This window comes from Lissotriton vulgaris, chromosome 1_1 (assembly GCF_964263255.1).
Source record: "Lissotriton vulgaris chromosome 1_1, aLisVul1.2, whole genome shotgun sequence".
In the NCBI taxonomy this organism is placed as follows: domain Eukaryota; kingdom Metazoa; phylum Chordata; class Amphibia; order Caudata; family Salamandridae; genus Lissotriton; species Lissotriton vulgaris.
The window spans coordinates 101,753,141-101,775,522 of record NC_141685.1 but is presented as its reverse complement, the minus strand read 5'-3'; the positions used below and the strand labels follow the sequence as shown (position 1 = coordinate 101,775,522).

The 22,382-nt window shown below is 46.0% G+C and overlaps 1 protein-coding gene across 1 annotated transcript in view; it reads right to left on the bottom strand.

Annotated features, from left to right (window-relative positions):
• Positions 1 to 22,382, bottom strand: part of LOC147737594 (uncharacterized) — a 68,356-nt gene that overhangs the window by 2,580 nt on the left and 43,394 nt on the right. The window lies entirely within an intron of this gene.

Genomic DNA, 22,382 nt, shown 5'->3' with positions numbered 1-22,382 from the left:
AAGTAACTCAGTGAAGAAAATGCACTCAAGGAGCACCCACTTGCTACAGGCACACGTTTAGGTAGATGCAAATGATCAAGATTTTATTTGAACAAGAACAGATTATGGAAGAAGATGGATCAGGATGTGCTGCTGTTTCTTCAGTTTCAGGAAGTGTATAACAATGGTAACTCTTCGGGAAGTATATAACAAGTATATAACAAAACTAAAACTTCAGGAGGTACAAAACAAAGGTAACTCGGGGTGCATTTTTTTCCAAAGCAGTGGAGCGTCTGCCTGCATGCAAATAGCAGAAGACAGGTACTGGCCTGAAAGTCAAGTGCCCGTGGTTAGCAGTGCAGGGATGACAAACTAGGTGCATAGGTACCTGAGAGGTACAAGCAGAGGAGGTGTACACACGTAAGTGCTTATGAGGTACAAACAGAAGAAGTGCAGAGGCAACTGTTTATGAGGTACAAATACAGGACGTGCACAGGCAGGTTCTTGTGAGGTACAGTGAAGGTGCACAGGTAGATGCATAAGATTTTTTTAGATTTTTTCAAGATTTTTATGTGTTACAAATAACTCCTTGTTTTTGATTCTGCAGACTCCGCCGTAGCGCCACCCCAGCCGCAAAGGGCCAGGCCCTGCTCCGCCTGTTTTCCACCCGGGCTTGGCTCCGCCGGGCCCCTCCCACCACCAGTGATGCCCACAACAGCGCCAGGAGGCGCATAAAGGCAGCGCCAGGGCTGAGTCGAGTGGGGGTCCTTGTTTTTGATTCTGCAGACTTCACGGCCGGGCATTGCTCCGCCGTAGCGCCAAACCAGCCGCAAAGGGCCGGGCCTTGCTCTGCCTGTTTCCCGGCCGGACTTGGCTCCGCCAGGCCCCTCCCACCACCAGTGACTTCCACAACAGCGCCAGGAGGCGCATAAAGGCAGCGCCAGGGCTGAGTCAAGTGGGGGTCCTTGTTTTTGATTCTGCAGACTTCACGGCCGGGCATTGCTCCGCCGTAGCGCTACACCAGTCGCAAAGGGCCGGGCCTTGCTCCGCCTGTTTACCGGCCGGGCTTGGCTCCGCCGGGCCCCTCCCTCCACCAGTGACTTCCACAACAGCGCCAGGAGGCGCATAAAGGCAGCGCCAGGGCTGAGTCGAGTGGGTGTCCTTGTTTTTGATTCTGCAGACTTCACGGCCGGGCATTGCTCCGCCGTAGCGCCACACCAGCCGCAAAGGGCCGGGCCTTGCTCCGCCTGTTTCCCGGCCGGACTTGGCTCCGCCGGGCCCCTCCCACCACCAGTGACACCCACAACAGCGCCAGGAGGTGCATAAAGGCAACGCCAGTCCCTCGTCCCACGGAACGCACGCGGGACGCGCCCGGCGAAGCCCGGGCAAAGGGCGGGCCCTCTGTGGCCCTCTAGAGACCGAAAGAGACTGGACTGGGCCACCCCCCTTGGCTTTGTGAACACACCAACTAAGGTAATCGATCGCTCTGATGGAGGCTAAACGTAAGGCTGCGTAAGGCTGCGGCCAAAAAGACACCAATGCATACACGATCTGCAACCAGGAAATTAACACTGCCTACCCTAACCGCAATTGATAGAATGTTGCAGCAAACAATTGGGGTTGTTGTGAATGCGATTGAAAAACACTGAAAGAAGACTATCTCTACCACCCAGTATGTGTTTAAATTCTCAATCGCCACAAATTGCGAAATCCCCTGCAAATACAACTAATGTAACAACACTATCACATGACTCGATGCTATTACAATCTTTCTCAGGTCTGCCAGGGAATGATTTAAACCATGTTGTTGCACCACAACCTTTAGAACCTACTGTGTTTTCTGCTAGGGAGAGTAGATTATCATTAACACCTAATTTGATAACAAGTGATATACCCCAACCCCCAATATTGAATGACGTGCCTAATGATACAGGGGAGATGGACGGTTGTGATATCAATGACATTATCCCTATCCCTGATTCAACTAACACTAGTCTGTTAAGCAGTGTGACTGACCACGGGTCTACTTGGCCCAAAGGTAAACCCACTCACAGTAGGAAGATGTTGTTAGTTAATAAACTGGGCAAGAGATACAGATGCAAAAGAAAGAAAGTAACCCAAACTTCCACAGATCATGGAAGGGAGGGAGAGGTATTGCAACATAGCTCAAAGGAGAAACTAACCACAATTAACATAGAGGGACTGATGCAACATATAGAGAATATGATAAAATCCTACATTACACCAGTGACCGAAATTTTAGAATCCCTTAGTAAACAAGCATTTACAATGCAATGGTTTTGCCTTTGTTAAAGTTAGAGCTATTGGCATTTCTCTCGACATTATTTTTATTCATGTTTTTTAACATAAATAAATGGCATTGTCATTTACAATGCCACTAGCTTTATCTCTCGCAAATGACACACACAAACACACACAGAGCCCCCCCACACACACACCCACACAGAGCCCCCCACACACAGCCACACAGAGCCCCCCACACACACAGCCACACAGAGCCCCCCACACACACAGCCACACAAAGCTTCCTACACACACAGCCACACAGAGCCCTCCACACACACCCACACAGCACAAGCAGGCAACAGGGGCACACGGAGGCACAAGCAGGCAACAGGGGCACACGGAGGCACAAGCAGGCAACAGGGGCACACAGAGGAGCAAGCAGGCAACAGGGGCACACGGAGGCACAAGCAGGCAACAGGGGCACACGGAGGCACAAGCAGGCAACAGGGGCACACGGAGGCACAAGCAGGCAACAGGGGCACGAAAACGGAGGCACAAGCAGGCAACAGAGGCACACGGAGGCACAAGCAGGCAACAGGGGCACACAGAGGCACAAGCAGGCAACAGGGGCACACGGAGGCACAAGCAGGCAACAGGGGCACACAGAGGCACAAGCAGGCAACAGGGGCACACCGAGGCACAAGCAGGCAACAGGGGCACACGGAGGCACAAGCAGGCAACAGGGGCACACGGAGGCACAAGCAGGCAACAGGGGCACACGGAGGCACAAGCAGGCAACAGGGGCACACGGAGGCACAAGCAGGCAAAGGGGCACACAAAGGCACAAGCAGGCAACAGGGGCACACAGAGGCACACGCAGGCAACAGGGGCACGAAAACAGGCACAAGCAGGCAACAGGGGCACATACAGAACCGCACATACAGAACCACACATACAGAGCCACATACACAGAGCCACCCACACACCCAGGAGAGAAAACACAGCGAGGGGGCAGGGAAGCAAGCACAGCGAGGGGGCAGGGAAGCAAGCACAGCGAGGGGGCAGGGAAGCAAGCACTTCTATGGGAGGAGGAAAACGCATGCAATGCAACTCACCTAGCTCTACACCAAATGACACTGCAATTTGACTTACAGCCACAAAGGAGCCTGCATTATCAACTGTTACTGGGAGGTTAACATGCAAGACAATGCAACATAGCCAGAAGGCAGCATGACACGGGGCACAGACAGAACCATCAGTTTTTGGGGCGGGAGAACCAATAAATCAGTTGACTGTCCTGTTAGATTGAATCCACTGGGGGTGGCGGGGTGACCCCACCATAACCGAGCGCAAAGACTATTGGAAGGTGTGTGGGGGGAGGGGGGGAGTTAGGCCACAAACATCTGAGCCCTGGAGGAAATTCCTGTTATCCAATCACAGCCTGATCTAATTCCTCAGTATGGATAATAAAATGTACGTGCCCAGTAGTTAGTAGGAAAAACAGCACGTGTAATGAAACCGACTGAGGACAAAAACCCCAACGATACACAATGTTTAATTTGTTTGCAGACAAGCTCTATTAATGTTAAAAGTTGCTCGTGATTTGCATTTGGGAGTCTCTGTCTGACATGTCACGGTGGGTGAGAGACACTGAGCCAGAATATAGCCTCGAATGTCTGAAACTTCAATTCTGAGTTTCCCTCTAAACAGCATGTTTTAAGTGTGGTGGGTCCTGTAGGGTTTCAGACATGGTAATAATTAAAAAACAGACATCGATTCCCTGGAGCACTATATATGCACCCACGCCTCTAACTTTACTAGGAAAAGCACTGATCCATTTCCCAACTATTGACTGAAAACCCCTTAAGGTATTTAATACAGCGCCTGGAGACCCCCACGGGTGATTAGCTGCGCTTTACAAATCAGCAATGCAATCCCCGTTTACATTTTACTTCATCCTGCATTGTCCAGGAGTATTTGCTTTTTTTTTTGTTTTATAAAAGTTTGCGTTCTTATATTGCTGTTCACTAAACATAGGACTCTTTCAGCACATACTGCCTCTTTGTGTCTGAGTGAATTCAGGTGGTAGGTGGGCGTTTACGGGCCGCGATGGAGCGCTCTGGAAGTGGCGTCAGAAAGCAGCGCACGTTTCCCCCAGTGACTAATTAATACAGCTGTGCAAACGATATGCTCATTAAATCTGTGATGGCTGCCTATGTGTCAATCGTATTTGTGGGGAAATGTGAAACAAGTAGAAAGATGTGCGAAAAAAAAGGCACACATATCTACCAGGGTGAGACACTGAAGAAGACAAGTGGTACCAATGGGAGAGCCGGGGCGACTGCACCACTACAAATACCACCCCTTTCACAGACCTTAGCAGAGTTTAATACAAGGTCTCATTTTCAGAATATAAACATTTTCAATAATAAGTATTCACAACAAAATCACTGTGGTTATTCATTTGCCTGATACAACTTGCAAAAAACTGGCAAAGCCAATCGGCCTGGCTTGTTTTATGCAAATGTTTGTTGTAGAGTGATATGTCTGGCAGCAATAAGGGAAAGGTCACACCGATGCATTCAAATTGACTGGTCAGGATTTTAGTTGACATGGTTTTCAGCCATACTGTAAAATGACATAGGCCAGGTCTCCTGTCCAAGATTCCTACCATAAACACAATTTTCGTACAATTAAAGAGGTGGTTGAAAAACAAAAACACACGTGTAACTGGTAGCTGAATTTCGCACTAAAGGAGGGGTCAGTAGGGGTCATTGAAACAAACCAGCAAGTGAAACTGTGGGAGGACCCCTGCCAGCTGGAACAGGGAGGACAAGAGTACCCCGTGAGGAGGGGGCGTCGAAAACAAAGAGGAGGGAGGGAGCAGCGAGGACAAAGGGTAGCACTAGACATGAAACAGAAGAGATAGGCGGAGGCACAGAGGTGTTTGAAGCCCTTTCGCCACTACAACCTAGAGTACCTGTTTTCAAATGCCTAGAACCCCCTCTAGGACCAGTGCTCCTAATGAAGGCGGGCGGGGGGCTTCCTGTCATTGTGATGCGAGGCACATAAACATCGTTCAAGGGCAAACAGAGGGAGGGGGGCTATGTCTGATAGCAGTTTAGGGTCATGAAAAGAGATTTAACCCCCAAAAACATCCCTTGTGCCCAAGTAGACAATAGAACTATCACAGCACTGATACAATTGATCAAGTACACCGTCCTCAACAAAGTGCTACAAATAAAGGTACGTTTTGTCTCGCCGTTGCCTACGTTAAGCATCAAGCCTTTGTTGACCCCACAAGTCCGGGCAGCAGATAGATGGTTTAAATGTGAAGGGGGCTCTCCCGGTAACACCCTGTCTCCCAATAACAGACAGAGTGTATGCACGACGATATGTCACCGTTAAAAACAATTAAAACTTCCAAAACCACACCAGCGGTGTATTGAAACGAGTCACTACACAACGTTCAGCGTGGAAATAAAATACAAATTACAAGCAAATAAATGTGAAAATCATGAATATACAAGAAACGCCTGTGTTTACTGGGGAGGAGGACCACGCAATCCCAGTGCCCCCCCAGCCTCTTTCTACTGCAAGTCATGACCTACTGGTCACACTGGCAGCTGGGGACTTTTTTTTTATCATGAATGTAATTTTTTTGTGGGAAAAACTCAAATTTCCCTCAGTCTGTCCTCTTCTCTCCTTAAAAAGGCAACACTGAAAACTTTGTGCACGTTAACGATCCCTAAATAAATCCAGGCTGCGTGGAAGCAAAAAACCAGCCATCACTCAACAAATATATTTTTCAGCCTTTGCACTCTTATGGAGGAGTAGCTCTTATTAAAAAGAAATCATTATTCCAGCTTAATTAATGCCACGGTTAAATATAACACCATGATGTCAGCGGTTTTAATTAAGTATTGGCAGTGTTACAAGAAAACTCCTCTCTGCCTGTTCCTGATTGACCTGGGAGTAATTTAGCTGCTTACCAGAGTGTGGGCTGAGCTTTGCTGGATGTTTGTGGGTGTCCGCAAAGTTAGGACGTGTGTGTTACATTAAACAAACAAGTTGCATTTCTATTGCATTAATGCCCCCGGGAACGGGAACGGGGCCGGAAGACAAGCCGAACATGCATAAAAAACCGCACGGGCACCAGCGGGAGGGGGGCGGGAACGGGGCCAGAGACACAGAGAGCGAGGCAGCGGTAGGGGGGCAGGAACGGGGTTCCGGAGACACGGAGAGCGGGAGAGGGGGTGGGAACGGGCAAAAAAAAAAAAGCAAGCAAAAAAAAAGCAAGCACTCACCTGGACTTCTTCCGGGTGCCGTCAATGCCAGACCAGATTAGGGAAACAGAACAAAGTGGCTGGGCAGGGAAGTTTAACGAAAGCAGATTCCAATCACGTAGTCAAAATGTACCACGTGACCACCGGGTCCAAATACCAAAGTAAATTTATTTTTTCTTAGCAATTTAAATTCGAATTCAGGGGCACAGGCAAAAACAAGACAACTGTTATTACAGTAAATTCATGTTGACACTATCTACAACTATACAAAATTTACAAATGTACAACACTTACGGGGATACATTAAGCAATACAAGTGAACAGGACACACCAAAATGATACAAAAATCAATAAACAACATCAATTGCCGTTATATACAGTGAAAAAAACTTTCAAATGCAAAAGCAAATGTGAAGCCAGTCCATAACAATATGAAACCATGGGACAGGCGGAACAGATGGAATATGATGCCTGCCTGTCAACCAATCCTGTGGATAAGTGTTTCTAGCGGGTTTGCACAGCTAGGATCCAAAAAAGATTGGAGAAGTTCTATCCTAGGGGCACCCTTAGAATTTACCACAGGGTGGGAGTGTCGACGCGTTTCGAACCTTCATTAATTACAGGTTCTCCTCAGGACGGGGACTGGGGACAGGAATTCTGCACAATGGCAAGGAGATAGTCGTGGTGTCGGTTGGACTCAACCAGGAAAGAAATTTTTCTGTGCTTCAACCAGGGCTGCGGTTGGGGTGCAGGGCCCGCAACGCGGTGCCCGAGCGGAGGAGTGGAGAGCTCACATAATGAACCGTCTCAATGTGGGGTCTGAGAACCGCATTGCTGCTCGTAGAACGCCGGATTAATTCCTTCTCACAACGCACCAGCGCAATCCTCATTCTTTTGCTGGCGCGGAGGAGTCCCCTGTGACTGGTTGGGTTCTCAGACCCCACATTGAGACGGTTCATTATGTGAGCTCTCCACTCCTCCGCTCGGGCACCGCGTTGCGGGCCCTGCACCCCAACCGCAGCCCTGGTTGAAGCACAGAAAAATTTCTTTCCTGGTTGAGTCCAACCGACACCACGACTATCTCCTTGCCATTGTGCAGAATTCCTGTCCCCAGTCCCCGTCCTGAGGAGAACCTGTAATTAATGAAGGTTCGAAACGCGTCGACACTCCCACCCTGTGGTAAATTCTAAGGGTGCCCCTAGGATAGAACTTCTCCAATCTTTTTTGGATCCTAGCTGTGCAAACCCGCTAGAAACACTTATCCACAGGATTGGTTGACAGGCAGGCATCATATTCCATCTGTTCCGCCTGTCCCATGGTTTCATATTGTTATGGACTGGCTTCACATTTGCTTTTGCATTTGAAAGTTTTTTTCACTGTATATAACGGCAATTGATGTTGTTTATTGATTTTTGTATCATTTTGGTGTGTCCTGTTCACTTGTATTGCTTAATGTATCCCCGTAAGTGTTGTACATTTGTAAATTTTGTATAGTTGTAGATAGTGTCAACATGAATTTACTGTAATAACAGTTGTCTTGTTTTTGCCTGTGCCCCTGAATTCGAATTTAAATTGCTAAGAAAAAATAAATTTACTTTGGTATTTGGACCCGGTGGTCACGTGGTACATTTTGACTACGTGATTGGAATCTGCTTTCGTTAAACTTCCCTGCCCAGCCACTTTGTTCTGTTTTCCTTGCTGTCGAGATCCGGGCTGGGGAGGTGTTGGATCCAAAACCTTCTCTGTTTTTCAGACCAGATTAGGGGGCGTTCCCATGAGCAGGCTTTCGGCTGACGTAGCCAAAAGCCAAAAATTCTTGGGAACGCCCCTGAATCTGGTCCGAGATTGACGGACAGAGTCTTCTTCCAATGGCTAGCCTCCATTTATGGAGCTAGCCAATGGGAGAGTGGGGACGGTCCAGTCCCCACACACAGAAATCATTAAGTTTTTCCTAGCGCATGCGTACTTCGTACGCATTGGCTAGGCAAAACCTAAAAAGTGGAGAACTTGGAAAAACTAGGCATAGCCAACTTAGACATTCTAGAACATCTGGGCACGCAAGTCAAGTCCCCTACTACTAATATACCAACAGGGAGACCGAGCAAAAACACTCTAAGCAGCGCAACTAGAGTCCCTAGTATACCCACTATGGCAGTGACCCCGGTAGCAACCACAAGTGGAGTGAAAATGTTAAATACCATCGCCCCAAATGTTACAACGGGCCAGAAAGTCGCAGCAGGACAAAGGGAGACAGGTGGCCCCAGTTACAACAACACAATCTTACCAGCACCTAGACGCCAGATTAACAATACCATCCCTGCTATGATTAACCTGCCACCGGAATGTAGACCATATGTAGCTATCCTTGCTAATGTCCCTAAACTGAAGCCTACCCAATTCGATAATCAGGAAACACTGAAAAACAAAACTTTGCATTGGCTCGTGAAAAACTGTGGATTCCCAACACGAGGTGCAAATCAGATTGTTTCCACACAAAGAGTAGGTTGGGTGGGACCAATTAAAAAGGAGATAAATGGGGACTGTATAGTCATAAACTATAGGGCTACTGAATGGGCAAGAGACTCAATCTTAAATGCACCAATGCCATCTAATCATGAATATAACACCACGTTGTTCCCACTTGACTACTTCGATAGGAACCAGTTAGGAAGACAAACCACAACGCAGACTTTTAAGCACCCTAGAGCTGTACACCTCAACTACCCCATTGTACCCTCTGTACCAGCACGACTGTATAATGTATATGACAATTTCACAATTCCGATCTGCAACAGATTTCAGGTGTTTAACTCACTAGAGGAGAACGACTGACTGAATGTACCATCTATGATCCCACTCTGTGAATCTATTGTATCTGGTGAAATAGCTACAACTGAACAAGGGTTAGGGGGTCAAATAGGGTTAGAAGATGTAACTGTGTTAAACACGACTAGCACTGAACAATGTACAAATATCGATGCAATTATGCCAATCGTAACCACCCCTACAGAGACAAACCCGAACGTGAGCTTAGAAACACCATCACTGATTGACTATCCTGATGTTACACAAGGCAACCCTGCTGACTGTTTAAAGGTCACCACTTGGAATATAGCGGGAATTGCTGCTAAATTAACTACTCCTCTCTGGGATAACTTCATCATACAGGGTTACGATATAATATGTCTGCAAGAAACGTGGCACAGAGATCAAATATATTATATAATATCAAATAGGATATACCACCTATAGTGTGACAGCCGTAGCATCCAAGGTAGGTAGAGCAAAGGGTGGTTTATTGACTCTGGTATCCACTAAATTAACGGAATTCAGTACTGGTGGATATGTGGAGGTGGGTCCGCATGCATCAGTTTTACGACTGACACATAACGAATGTAGGGACTTACTTATTGTGAATTTTTATAATATTGTAGGTCCCAACCGGGGTATGATCGTATCGGATGTTGAGCGGGCAATAGAAGAAACACTTGCATTATCAAGCAAATGCCCTGTAATACTCTGGGCAGGAGATTTTAATACCCAAGCATGCAGACACGCTCAGAAGGGGATCTGTGGACACCGAGAGGTGTACCCTGGTGGTGATAGTATTATCTTTAATCATTTCCCCCACAATAACTATGGTAGTGCACTGAACAATCTGGTAGCTAAATTAGATCTGGAACTACTAGATTGTACTAAGAATAAAAACAACGAGAAGTGCCCAACATTTAGAGGGAGAGGTGCCCACTCAAACATTGACCATATCTTGGTGTCCAATGGTTCTGTCTATTCCAATGTTTGGGTAATAGAACAGCCAGTGAGTGACCACAATATTATATCAATGGAATTAATGGGCTGGGGCCCAAAAACAAATGTGCATGGTAGACCCGTCCAAGGGATTGTGGCTGAGAGACCAAATGGCATGAGGATCAAGTGGATCAAAATAGACCCCAATAAACTAATGGCGGATATTATCCGCAAATGTAATAGAGAGGTAGGCTATTGCTTAGCACCTGATGTGATCGCGTCCACTTTACTTTCTAATTTTTTGCAAATTACTAATACTATTGAGAATTCCCTGGTAGTAAGAAATAGAAATCCTAAGAGAAATAAAACTGCATGGTTTGATAAGCACTGCGCCCAGTCATTAAAAAATCTAAAAACAGCGCTTGATGTTAAGCCGAGAGATAAAGATAAAATCCGAGAAGAGCGACTTAACTATAAAATTGCCTTAGCATCTAGAAAAAAAAGAGTTGCAAAATGAAGCATGGCTGAAATTGGATATGGCTGCAGAAACAAAAGACCACAAACTATTCTGGGAAACTGTAAATGGTCCTTTTTTAAAGAACGATAACTTCCCTGAAATTAGTTCGCATGTTAGTTGCCACGCATGGATTGCACACTTTACTGGGATTTTTAATTCTGATTTTCATCCAGATGGGTCTATTTTAGGTGTTGATACAGTACCATGCCCTAAATGGCAGAAAATGCAGTTATTTTTAACTTTAAATGAAGTTACAGAGGCAATTAAAAATAGTAAGGGTGGCAAAGCACCTGGGCCTGATCGGGTGCCCATGGACTTTTATAAACACAAAATGACTCTATGGGCACCAATATTAACACGTTATTTTAACGCGGCCGTAGAAGATAGTTTACCTATAACATGGGGCAGTCAATCATTGTGCCGCTTTATAAAAAACGATTTACAAAAAGGGGGTGGTGATGAACAGAGTGTCTGAGTTAAACAGACCACTCTTACCCAGTCCAAAGATCAGGGCTTGATCCATCACCGTTATTTATCTCACTGCCCCATCCCAGCTCAGAACCTGGCTATATGCAAATCAGTCTGTCCCTGGCCCAGTGCATCATGGGAACAGGGCAGACTGAACTACCAAGCCAATTCTTCACCAGAAAGGAGACAAGCTACCGGGGACCGGTTTCTGGCATTTCAGCCTTCTTCGGCCCGGCTTGCTTGAATCCTGATGGAGCAGTGAGAAAGGGACTCATGTCTGAGTATACCCTGCCACACCTATAGTGGCCAAAAACGATTTACAAAAAGGGGGTGGTGATGAACAGAGTGTCTGAGTTAAACAGACCACTCTTACCCAGTCCAAAGATCAGGGCTTGATCCATCACCGTTATTTATCTCACTGCCCCATCCCAGCTCAGAACCTGGCTATATGCAAATCAGTCTGTCCCTGGCCCAGTGCATCATGGGAACAGGGCAGACTGAACTACCAAGCCAATTCTTCACCAGAAAGGAGACAAGCTACCGGGGACCGGTTTCTGGCATTTCAGCCTTCTTCGGCCCGGCTTGCTTGAATCCTGATGGAGCAGTGAGAAAGGGGACCCTTGCTCATTGCACCATCAGGATTCAAGCAAACCGGGCCGAAGACGGCTGTAATGCCAGAAACCGGTCCCCGGGAGCTTGTTTCCTTCCCAGTGTAAGAATTGGCTTTTGTAGTTTGGTTTGCCCTGTTCCCATCATGCACTGGGACAGGAACAGACTAATTTGCATACAGCCGGGTTCTGAAACTGGGATGGTGCAGTGAGCTAAAAAACTGTGTTGGATCTAGCCCTGATCTCTTGACTGGGTGAGAGCTTTCTGCTTAATTCAGAGACTCTGTCCCTCACCACCCCTTGTTGTAAATAGCTTTATAAAAAAGGCTCCAGGTCTGAAGCACGAAACTACCACCCCATTTCACTCTTGGACTCGACAGTTAAAATCCATAGTCGTATCCTACTAGTGAGATTGGAAGCCTGGGCCGAGGAAAATGAAATCTTATCCCCAGTGCAGTATGGGTTCCGCAAGGGGATGGGAACAATGGAGCAGTGCGTGAACCTGGAACTAATAGTCAGCAAGTACACTAAAGCTAAAGACGGTAATCTTTTCTTGTGCTTTGCTGACTTGAGTTCAGCATTCGATCTGGTGGAACACGCACTGCTCTGGCCTATCTTGCTGGCAATGGGTGCCCCCGCTGAAATTATCCATCTCCTTGCCAGGCTGTATGACAACCTGTCCAGCAAAGTTAGATTTGGAACAGATGGAGAGTGCACCCCCTTTTTTAAAATCAAGAGAGGAATCCGACAAGGATGCGTACTTGCCCCACTCCTGTTCTCCCTTTTTATAAACAAAGTAGATCAAATTTTAAGACAAACTAACGTTGATGCACCTATCATTAACGGTAACCCAATCCCAATCCTCTTATATGCGGATGACGCTGTCCTTCTTTCCAGGACCCAAAACGGATTACAACATCTGATCAATAGGTTCCACATATTTACCGAAAGTAGCAAGCTGAAAATAAACAAAGGAAAAACTGTCACAATGTCATGTGGCAAGAAACCAAGAAAATGTAGGTCCTTTTTTTTAGACGGGGAGAGACTGGAATCCGTTAGGAGTTTTTGTTACCTTGGCATCACTTTCTCAGGAGATGGGAAATGGACTAGTGAACAAGAAAGTGTCCTTTTTAAAATGGCTAGGAACACAAGCTGCGTTTTTAGATTTGCTGCCAAATTGGGGGGGTCGTAGAATACATGAAATGTTGTCAATATATAACTCAAGATGTATAACATCAGCCATATATGGGGCCGGGATATGGGGCTATAGCGCCCAGAGTACTAACTTCATTCAGCGTGAGGAAAATGTGTTTTTAAAACGGTTAATTTGTGCCCGGCAACGGCCTCAACTGAGATAGTACATAGGGAACTTGGCATGAATTATGTTAATGATTTAGTTGCTTTACGACCCCTGCCCCTATGGCGCTCAATCTGGGCAAAGGAAGAGACAAAATGTACTCAGGATGTAATTTCTGATTGTTTAAAGCTCGATCGCCGCTCAAATATCCCCTGGTTATGCCACATACAACACTGGTATAAGACACTGTACGGCCAAAACATCTTTGAAGATTTAACAACGGGGTTTGTGTTGTCGAAGCGGGAGCTCAAAGTCTCATTCCTTAAACATACAGACAGAATTAGAACGGAAAGATATGTAAAACAAAGTACGTTTAATCTATATCTGGAATATAACAACAATGAAGGCTTCCAAATGTACCTAACTATTGTTAGTACCAGTTCCCACCGTTGGGAATTGTGCACCATCTTGTGGCATTTCCTACAATTAAGAAACCCGGTACATGTTTATGTCCCTGTGAGGGCAAATCCAAACAGAGTATTTGTCACTTTTTGCTATTTTCTAACTTTTATACTCCTCTCAGGAAATTTTATCTAAAAACCCATCTTTTTAAAATACAATATGCGTAGTACAAAAACAGCGATGCAATTGATGTTTAATTTAGAGACCCCAGATGTATGTTTCTATGTGGCCACTTATATTTTAAAATGTATTTTTGCACGGAAATCAATTATTGTATGAACTCAACCAATGATGCATTTTTATGACAGCTTTGTATCCCTTTTTTTATATGTAGAAATCGAATATCTTCAATACCTATATCACTTATAGCACTTTATACTGCGAATTTGCACATGTCTTGTTACTGGAATGTAGTGAGAAACACATCTAGAGCATCCGGTTTTGTGCTGCTAAATGTATACTGCACTTTAGGAAGGATGGTACAGTCACTTTGCACTTTATTATGCCAGCTTGCACATCTACTTCCAGACGTATGCACTAAATAGGCACCTTAACTGCCAGATAAGAGCTGCTATTGTATACTGTGTTCAGAAAGAACGGTATTGCCACTTTGTACTTTATCTTGCCACTTTGCACATGTACTAGTAGAAGTATGCTCCAATGTAAGTTGTACATATGTAAGGATGATTCAATTAATTTTGCACTTTAATATTGCTAAATTTGCACATACATTAGTATACAAATGCACCAAAAAGCACTTTAAAGACTGTCGGATATGTGTTGTTAAATGTATACCGTATTCAAGTAATCATGGCATTTGGCAAACCAAAATTGATATAAATATATGCTGTTTTTATTTTATTTTATGTTGTTGCTATATGGTTGTATTCATACATACCGAATAAAGCATTTTGAAATTGAATTGAATTGAGTTACAAATAGAGGAGGTGCACAGGTTGGTGCTTATGAGATAAAAACAGAGGAGGTGCACAGGTAGAGGATTATGAGGTACAAACAGAGGAGGTGCACAGGTAGAGGATTATGAGGTACAAACAGAGGAGGTGCACAGGTAGAGGATTATGAGATCAAAACAGAGGAGGTGCACAGGTAGGTGCTTATGAGGGACAAACAGATGAGGTGCACAGGTAGGTGCTTATGAGGTACAAACAGAGGAGGTGAACAGGTAGGTGCTTATGAGAAAAAAACAGAGGAGGTGCACAGGTAGAGGATTATGAGGTACAAACAGAGGAGGTGCACAGGTAGAGGATTATGAGGTACAAACAGAGGAGGTGCACAGGTTGGTGCTTATGAGATAAAAACAGAGGAGGTGCACAGGTAGAGGATTATGAGGTACAAACAGAGGAGGTGCACAGGTAGAGGATTATGAGGTACAAACAGAGGAGGTGCACAGGTTGGTGCTTATGAGATAAAAACAGAGGAGGTGCACAGGTAGAGGATTATGAGGTATAAACAGTTGAGGTGCACAGGTAGGTGCTTATGAGATAAAAACAGAGGAGGTGCACAGGTAGGTGCTTATGAGATAAAAACAGATGAGGTGCACAGGTAGGTGCTTATGAGTTATAAATAGAGGAGGTGCACAGGTAGGTTCTTGTGAGGTACAGAGGAGGTGCACAGGGAGGTGCTTATGAGGGACACAGAAGAGGTGCACAGGCAGGTGCATGTTCCTTTCTGGGTCTGCTTCCCTCTAAATTGGGCGGAGTATTGGTTTTCAATTAATCCTCTTACTGTGGCCTCACATGGGCGCTTGCTGAGTGGGTGTTACCACTTGACCATTCACCTGAGAGCAGCAAAGCCTCATACAGAACAACATCTGGAGACTGCCTGCCTCAAGGGGGTGATCCAGGTGAGGGCCCAGGTTTCTGACTAAATGAGCTTCGGAGACAAAAGCATCCTAAAAATCACTCCGGTTCTAGGGCGTTCCCACCAGAGATCTGAGGGATATTTTCCCTTCAGTCCACAATATCAAGTTCTGACTCCTTTTTCAACTCCTCTGCTTCTACACCTGCCTCTCAGACAGGTAACTCCGTCTCGATATTCCATCTGCTCACCTCATTGCAACCGCCCCAGGATAGCATGCACTTGTAATAAGACGGACGGGATATCTGTCATATTTTCTGACCTGGTAACCCGCCTGTCAAACTCTAAATCAGGCGCATGGTGGACCGTGTGTCTGATGTCCTTTAAGTGTCAGAAAGTCTCCATTTTATTAAAGACAGTATCCTCTCAGTGCAGCTGTGAGTTGGAGTCATAATGCCACCACTGTTGTGTTTCTGTTTGCTTATTTGCTCAGCTCCTGTCACCGATGCTCATGAACTGTCAAGAGTCGATTTTGCGACTATTTCACTCTGATGTTTCCAGTGACTGAAGCTCTTTACTCGATTACAGTCTTTTTATGTCTGCATTTGACTCGGCTGGCATAAGAATAAGGCACGGAAAGTAATGCATAATGTGCTGCTCCCTCCATGTATTAAAGTGGTCACTTTCAGACATTTTGCACTTTGGAAACTCTAAATTCTGAGCATGCTTACAACATACCTCCTGGAAAGTGTATACTGGGATGAGAACAGAGGAAAATAGCCCAGCCTAGCGCTGGGATGCCTGAGGGTAGCCAGGCGCTCAACAAGTGCTTAATTATTATAAGCAAAGGGTCAGCCTTAGAAAAAGATGAAATGACGAACTTCGTTTAGAGTCCTTCTTGAACTCTAATTTCATCACTTTCAGGGAGGGAGCCGGTCTGATACGTAGTGGTAGTGGGTACTAACTATTAATTGCATGGCCAGACGAGGGTCTAATGTCCATAGGTGTCTATCAAATGAGGCAATTTGACATAAGGACACACTTCCTAGAGTTCTGTTCTTGCTCGATAGCCCAAGCTTTCACTTAAATGAATCAGATTGTATCACTGCATTGAGAGGCATTTATTAAAAGGGATAGTTCCCAAATTTAATCTTAGAAAATATCTCATGCCTTCCCCACACCGACAACAATACCATTATCAAATCAAGAGTCTAGACAGTTGTCTTGTGCACCATCTATGTGACCTGTGTTGTTATTATACATGGAAAAAAATTATCATTTATTAAATCAAACAAAGATGTTTTGTACAGTGTTCATCCTGAACTCATGAATTTCAAGTTGCTCTGATATGTGGGATAATGAAGTAAACGGAGCGAAAGTGAAATTAAACAATTGCCATGGGTAATACAATTTGGCCATGCAGGAAAGCCAAGATTGATCCTGTTTTCTAATTTCTGACTGACAAAATAGCAACTGGATGGGTATGTCTTTAGCTCTCTCATTTCACATCACAGGTTAATGCTATGTCTTTGGTACTTGGGGCATAATGTTTAGGTGTGGGTGACAGACAAAAGGCTCGGTTTGTTTTCGCCTGAGGATCCAAGCCCACCTCTATCACATGCTGGCCATTAAGCAGAGAAAGGTATTGTTTCAAGATTCATAACTTTCTCACTAAACCATATTTTTATGAGTGGACTATGAAACTGGGTGTTCTCTCCTTAGAGGCAAAATGTCACAAAAGTGACAGAATCCATGCTAAATGGAACAGCGCAGCTCTCTTTAGTGCAAAGTATGGATCAAACCTGCACAGTTGCTAATGTAACTGGATCACAAAACACATTGATGGTAATAGAGGCAACATTAAAAGGGGAAAGCCCCCTGATGGTTTCCTTTCTAGGTATACGTATACTTTTATCAAAGATACAGTGCCCATGTAAACCATACCAGGAGTGTTAGTAAGAACACACCTAGTAATAAAAGATAGCTTTGATAAATTCAGAGCAGCTTACGAAGGATTAGCTTCTGCACATTCTATTATCAGTACTACAGTGCCACAGCAATGATAGTGGTGGCCATGATTACTTACGAATGCCAAAAATAACTCTTCTGTAGTAATTCCAGCACCTAATCCCATCACGATATCCAATTCCCAGCATCTAGACGCTTTTGGGTATTAGTTTGTGCTTTATAAATAAATAAATAAATATGCCTTGGGTGTCATTTCCTAATCCATTTTGGCCCACTGCCAGCAGCCAAGTAGAATAACTACATATTGGGGTTAATTCTTGCTCTTGATTTCTATGGGTGTGGCAGCACAAGACTGCCCATGTTGGAGCAGTCATAAAATACTTGCAGTGCCTTGTAGTAATGAAAGCAGTTCATACCTTTCATTCAGATGATGGCCTTGCTTTCTCCAATAAGGAAAGTATGGATGCTATATCTGCTTTGGGGGTAATTTCCATTTGGATTGTGGTAAAGTGAGCCAATTGTAGCAAGACTCGATAGCTAGCGCCCTGTATTCATGACTGTTGTGGTTTCATAGACTTTATCAGGTTAAGTGAGAACTAAATAATTTGCCTAGAGTAAAAGGCCTGTAAAGTTTTGTTTGACTTATCTATGTTTGTTCCTGACCTCGCTCTCCTTAGAAAACAAGTTGAGTTTAATTCTGATTTGGTAGACAACATTAACATTTTGAAGAGATTGCAATCACTCCATCAAATTCAAGAAATTAAACGCAAGCTTACCAACATCAAAAATATCAAAGATAAAAACAAAGCTACTGACCGGTAACTCTGAAAAGTGGTAAACCTAGCGCAAGAATGGATTCCAAACACAGAGACATTTGGACTATCCTATAGGCCATCTAAGCCAGTCCCGAAAGCAAAGACAATGAGGAAGCTGTTAATCAATCCCTTAAAAGAAACACTATGTGGCTAATTCTGTTCAGGGACTCATTATAGAAGACATTATCTAAGCTCCAAGTAATGCTCATTTCTATTTAGGAAAGTCAACTTTGGAAAAACTAAGCAATTTGTCAGACCACTGATTATAAACGTATTCCACCCTTTATTTAGAACTACGAGGAAAGCCTGGTGGTCCCAAGACACAAAAGCAAAACAAGCAAAGATAATATGTCTGTCCTTGGCATGCTGGTGTGATGGTTGGAATGTTTTTTTTTTTTTTTAAATTTTTTAAAACCTTTATTGTAATAAAGCACACAGCTATTCAGCCTAACATCCCGGAGGCAAGGCAGCAAAGTATCAGAACGATCATAGTGCCAAACGAGTCATGTCAGAACAATACAGGTTGTTTTTTATTTTATGTAAACACAGAAACGTGAACAGAAGCGCCCGGGGGCGCAGAAAAGGCAATGGTAGGAAAAATTGACTATGAGTCAGTAGGAGGCGGCAGAGGCTAGAGAAATTATGAAAAGAACTGAAGCAGAATGTAGAAAAAGAGGGGGGGAGGAAGAACAGGAGAATCAGAGCAAGAGTAGCATAGCTGTTGTCAACGTCTACGGCGATAAACGTTCATCTCGAGGCATCGGTTCAGGTGGTAAACACAAATCTCCTCTGTAAGCGTTCCAGGCCCCCCATACCTTATTCCAAGTCTGAGGCCGCCCCCTGGCAGTGTACACTGTCTTTTCACGCAACATGCACCAATCCATGTTGGCCTTCCATTGTACCACCAGGGGGGCCACGTTGGATCCCCATTTCTGCGCTATGTCCCGTTTAGCAACCATATTGCCCAGTGTAGCCCACCGGGTCTGCGCCGTGTTATAGTCATTCGGCTCCCAGACATTGAGGAGGCACCTACGCGCCTCCGCAGCCAACTCCACTCCAGTCACCTCCCGCATCACTCTATGGACCCTCTCCCAATAAGGGGCAATAATGGGACACTCCCACAATATATGCAGAAAAGTGGCAAGGGCTCCGCAGCCACGACGGCAAAGGCCATCTGGCGAGAAGCCCATACGCACAAGCCTGGGGCCGGTGACGTACACTCAATGAAGGATTTTGAACTGGACCAGCCGCAGACGTGAGGAAATGGCGACCTCCTTGGGGGAGGACACAGCACTCTGCCAGTCCTCATCGTCCAGTTCCAGCCCATCGGCCACCCACTGTTCCCGCAAGCGCTGGAGGAGGTCCACCTGAACGTTGATCAGCTTTTTGTAGGACAGAGAGATGGCGCTATCCGGCATATGCCCGTCCAGCACTCTGTCCTCCAAGGGAGAGCTCTCGGGGATGTCACCCTCCTCCGGTCTGGCGGCAGTTATTGCGTGTTGCAGCTGGGCGTAGCGGAAGAACTCCGTTCCACTCAATTGGTATTCCGCCTGCAGCTGCGGGAAAGTCTTGACCTCCCCCCTGGAAAGCATGTCCTCGACCCTCGAGATCCCTATGAGGTCCCACTTGTCAAAGCCCTTGGTGTGCCAGAGCTTGCCCAAAATGTCGGAATCGAAGAGAGGGGTGAATTTCGTCAGTCTGCCCTGCCAGCCCTGTATCTTAGTAACCGTTCGCCACGTGTGGACCGCCGCCTTGGTCGGACCCGTGAGGTTCCGATCGAAGGATCTAGAGTAGAGGGCGCGATAGTAGTTGCCCCCCTGCAAGAGCCATCGGTCCATGGCATAGCCGGGGCTGTCCACGGGACCGTAAAAACCATGGTTGATCGCGGTAAGTTGAGAGGCCCAATAGTACCTCCGCACGTCTGGTAACGCAATGCCCCCGTCGTACCATGGCAGGGTAAGCTTCTGGACAGTGACACGAGGTCGACCATCCCAAAGAAGGGCACGCTGCAGGCTCTCGACCTCCCTGAAGTAGCGGGCCGGAACAAGGTCCTGGGTATTCTGTAAGGCATACAGGAACCTGGGCAGGGACATCATTTTAAATAACGCCGCCCGGCCCAGTAGAGAGAGCGGGAGCTTACGCCAACTCTCCACATCCCTCCGCAGTCGGTGGAGCGGGGGGAGTAAGTTGTGGTCGTACCTTGCCTTAGGGTTGTGTGAGATGTAGATCCCCAGGTACTTAAAGCCTTGTCCGGCCAGTTGTATGTTGCAACCTCTGGGGAGGCGCGGCGTGTCACCCTTGAGGATGTAAAGGGAGGATTTGGCCTAGTTGATAATCAGGCCGGAGTATCGCCCAAACAACCTAAGCACATCACACGCCACAATAAGCGACTTGCAAGGGGAGGTGAGGTAGAGCAGGATGTCGTCTGCGTACAGGGAGACCCTGTCCTCAAAGCCCGGGGACCAGGAAATCCCATGCAAGTCAGGGTGCGAGCGTAGCATAGCCGCAAGAGGCTCTAGAGCCAGCGCAAACAGGAGCGGAGACAAGGGGCAGCCCTGTCTGGTTCCGCGTTGGAGCGCAAAGGGAGCAGACATGCGACCGTTGACCGTGACAGCAGCCAGAGGGCTAGCATAAAGAAGTTGCACCCAGCCCAGGAAACCCGGTCCAAACCCAAGTCTCGTCAGCACCGCCCATAAATAGTTCCATTCCAGGGAATCAAAGGCCATCGTGGCATCAAGGGAGGCCAGTACCGCCGGTTCCGTAATGGCATGAACCCTGGCCATTACCCCGTGCAGGCGTCGCAGGTTAAGGGCAGTATTGCGGCGGGGAATAAAACCAGACTGGTCCGGGTGCACCAGGTCGCTTATAACCCCGACCAACCGGTTAGCCAACAGTTTGGCCAGGATCTTGGGTTCAGCATTGAGGAGAGAAATGGGGCGATAGGACCTACAAATATCTCGCGGCTTGCCGTCCTTATGGATAACCACTATAGTGGCCAGTCGCTGGTCCAAGGGGATGGTTGGAATGTTGTTATTATTTCAATCATGTGCCAATTTCAAAAAGAACATTTGCCTCTAGCTAACCCTGGCCACCATATAAATCACGTATCATTAAAGACAAGCTCAGAACTAATGATACAAATCAATATTTTCCTTGGAACCTGAAATTCAATTCTTTAGCAACAGATGGCTGCAGATGCACAACTTTACATTTACTGTACTGTTCAAGTCCTGAATAATTTCACTAAAATTACAAAGATACATCCATGGATAGTAAAAAGCAAAGCTCTGATAAAATTCATAATATATCTACCTGTACCTGAAGCTTTAATTCCTGGGAGGTTTTTTATCCTCAACACAAAGGATTTTGGGCTGTTGTGTTCCAGTTCCAGTTTCATTATCAAACTGCCTAACACTCCTTGCTTTGAGGACCTCATGTTTAAAAATAAAGGCACACTTGGAGAATGACTATTAGATAGTAGAGGGGTTTCCTTTCAGAGCTCCAAGGACAATTATGCCCAATGAGACCCGTTAGAACTGCGCAGCTAACCCTAAAAAGAGCAAATGCCTTCCATCAGCCAGGCTAGCTTGAATACAGTGGCAAAATGAGCAAGAGACCACGTATGGGCATACCCTGCCAACTTAGGACGAACAAAGCAAACACGAGGAAATGATGGACGGAGCGCTGAAACTTTTCAAACACTCACCCCTAGTCACAGAAAGTTTCAACACTCCGTCCATCATCCCCTTTGGTATCGCTTTATTCGCCCTAAGTTGGCAGGGTATGCCCAGACATGGGTCCCTTGCTCACTTTACCACTGGATTCAAGCTAGCCTGGCTGATGATGGCTGATTAGCCAGAAACCGTCCCAGGATGCTTGTTTCTGGTCCAGGGAAGACATGGCTTGGCAGTTCGGTCTGGACTGTCCCCAAGAGGCACAGGGTCAAGACTGATTTGCATATAGCTGTGTCTGAACTGGGGTGGCGAAGTGAGCTAAAGGATGGATTCAACCCAGATCTGTGACTGTGGGTGAGTGTCTGAAAAGTTTCAGCGCTCCGTCCATCATCTCCTTATGTTTGTTCCGTTAGGGGTATGAAGGTGTTTTAAAATGCCAACAACTTTACTAAAAGAAAAACGTCCATACATGTGCTGCTAAAGGGAAACCGAAACA